We start from the raw sequence: 3,452 nt of genomic DNA, 5'->3' as shown, positions 1-3,452 counted from the left end.
GGGATCACAGCCAGCAGGCCAGGGAGTGGCTGCTCACTGCTGCTCACTTGGTACCCAGGAGGCCACTGCTGGTGCACCCAGTCCAGGCTGAGACCTCAGAACAAAGACACAGAGCAGGTGGAGAAAGACCTCTGGAGAGCCACCAAAATGATGAGAGAGGATGCAAAGCATGCTCTTTGACAAGGAGCTGAAGGAGCTGGATTTCTTGAGCCTTTAAGGAAGAGGTTCAGCTGCAATCTTCTGAAGACTGTCTGAAGGGGAGTCCAAGAGATTCTGCAACTGAAAACAAATCTGTGGTTTGGTTTGTTAGTAAAAGAACTGGCACTCCCTTTCTGTGTTTCCTAAAATTTCAGAATTCTAAACAAATGCAAATATTTAGCTTATATGTAATAAAAGATTGCCTCCTTCATACTCTTAAGATTTACTAAATAGCACTGCTAATGAACCAACAGCAGTCAGGTATCAGAGGCTGAAGGTCCTTTCTAATTGACTGACATTTGCCCATTTGGCTTGCATTCCTTATCAGAAATGACATAATGGGGCAGATAGTTAAGCTGAAAGATAGCTTTGGAAAGGATAATTTTTGACATGTTTGGACAATTGTATTTGCACTAATAGCCACCTCAAGGTTTGAATAATATGGCCAATGCCTCACTACTATTGGTGATAGAGCAGGAGTTAAGGAAGAGGAATAACTGACTACTTAAACATATACTAAGTGATTCGATGTCTCCTCATGTGGTTTAAATTCTCTGGTTCTCTAGTTTAGGTGTGTAGGACCATTTCAGTTTTGCCTTCTGTTATTAACAGTATCAGAATTATTGTTGATACAGTCCTTCACAGCTTTCACTTCACAGCTATTTATCTGCTGTTTTATTAACTTCCTCATCTGTATTTTTAAGCTCCAACTTACTGTTGCCTATATTTAATGAAAATGCCCAACCATATACTTATAAACCAGAAAATGGAAATTCTGAGTGCCTGGTGTGATTTATATGTCTACAGTCCTGTGATGCACTGGCAAAGGTGCAGCTTCCCTACATTTCTTCTAGGTGAGGGCTGTGAGTACATTTATCTCCTGAAAATATCCCCTCACTTCATTATTTACTGTCTTGTCTCATCCCTAAGGCAAAATATCTAAATTTGCACCCAGATATATCTGTTAGGAGAATATCATCTGCTGCTGTGTCCTATTTTTCTGCAGTTAAGCTCTATTCTTTCTGAGGGAAATTAAAGAGTAAGGCCTTCCAGTTAAGGCCCACCTTGATCTGCCTATTTTTAGATCACTAAGTAAAATATAATTCTATTCCATTACTTCAATATGACTAACTGAAATAATATATAAATTATACGTAACTGCTCCAGCTGGTGATTGCTAAAATATTGGGAAGAAATGCATCCGCCTGTAATCTTCAACCAAAATAATCCAACAAAAAGTACTTCTTATGGCATGTAAGTATGTATTGATATGGGGTTAGAAATAATAATGCTAGATGGTCACATCCTTCATCAGTTTTCTATAGCATTGAGAATGTTTTCCATTAAATGTCAGCCTTGACTGAATCTGATGGAGAACAGCAAGTGAACAGCCTGATTTTGTAAAGCATTTTAGGATACAGTAAGTTTATACTTTTTTATTATCTTCTTTACCATATTTATAATGAAAAAAAAAATCAGGTTCTATTTGATTTTTGTATGCAATAAATTTTGGTCAAAATTTGAACCTGCATGACTTTTTAATGCCTCATATACTCTATGAATTATAATGCTACTTTTTATTGCTTTGGCCTTTTCAGTATTCAGCAATTTATCTGATTGATCACTTTTGCTTTCCTCTGTTTATAGCTTCACTGAATTCCCCTGTCATAATCCTAAGTAACCATGTAAATATAGATTTTGCATGGAACAAAATGAACCAAACTTTCAAAATTAAAATTAGATCAGCAATAAAACCATACAGTTACTTCTCAAGTAGTCTCAAGCTGATACTGTGTCATGTGTCAGAAGGTATCACAGACACTACCACACAATAAAATGTCAAGAACTGAACTAAGCAGCTAGAAATTTATATTCACTTCAGAATTAACACTGAATATACCATCACTATTGCCACAATGTGCAACCCCCTCCTCCATTTTACAAGGTAACAATGGGCTGTGGGCTATATTAAGTGCCATGCACGAGCGTAATCCCTTTCTTCAAATGCAATTGTGTTCTGAGATGAAAGGAATATATGAAAGGAACATATACACCAACTTAATACAATCCAGTAACGTGTAGCAGGAGGCTGCCTTATGTGAGCTGCCTTATTGCCTTGTGCCAATCTAATGCCATAGATTTTCTATACTTTCTCACAATTACCTATGAGGACAGGAAAATAATCCACCAGGATTATTTCCTTAAAAGCACTAACTACCTAAACCATAGAATAGTTCAGCTTATTCCAGTGCAAAACTCAAGTGGATATGAACCCCAACAGTCTTGCTGCCTTACGATGTTGAGTACTGTGCAGGAACCAATGCTGGCTGACTTGATCAGGAAAACTTTGTTGTAGATAATACATGGCAACTACACAGTAACAATATACATTAAAAACTTTACACTTTCCAAAATATCTGTAGACATTACTGAAATTAACATTGAGAAATATACAGTGAGAAAACAGAAGACTATTGATCATATACACTACAGTGAGTTGACACTGGTGCGGTGATCCCACTGAAGTGCATAGCCCTACCCAATACACAGAAGAAAGAACAGAACTATTTGAGGTAGCAGAGGGAAATGACAGGATGGAGACCCTGGGAAATAGTATGTCAACACAGCCTTGCTATTTCATGAAGCAGTAGTATGTCTTGTTTTTTGCTTGTTTGTTCTTTTGGTATTCGCTAGAATTTTGTTTTCTGAGGCGTTAACAATATATATGGCACCATCTAGTGGCCTCATAAAAATTTACTCAAATTGTGGCATGTTTTATAACATAATAGTTTTTAGGGACATCTAATGAGTTACTTAGTTATAGAACCCCTGATAAGCAAAACCTTGAACTTTTAGTCAAAGCTGACACAAAAGTTTTATCATTGATGAAAATTCAGAACCACACATTAGAAGCTTCTAATATAACACTTATAATAATTTATCACTTTCTGATAATCTAATCTCAGATATCTGAATAAACAAGAATGCAATGAAGATGCAGCATTCTTCTTTGCTGTGAAATTCCAATTCCAAATAAATGGCAAAGCCAAAGGAGAAGTCTACTAATTGGGCTCTCATTTGATGCTCAGTTCTTGGATTTCTGCTGCAGTGTACACTGACTGATTCTAATATACATAATACAATGTATTAGACACCACACCTTATTTGTCACTGGTTTCTGAGTGACAGTTTTTTCCTTCTCCTCAGATCTCTCATCTTTGAAAACTACATTAATGCTTTAGGGTGGGAATGTA

The sequence above is a fragment of the Passer domesticus genome, chromosome 6 (assembly GCF_036417665.1).
Source record: "Passer domesticus isolate bPasDom1 chromosome 6, bPasDom1.hap1, whole genome shotgun sequence".
Lineage (NCBI taxonomy): Eukaryota > Metazoa > Chordata > Aves > Passeriformes > Passeridae > Passer > Passer domesticus.
The sequence above is the reverse complement of the archived record's forward strand: the minus strand, read 5'-3'. Positions refer to the sequence as shown.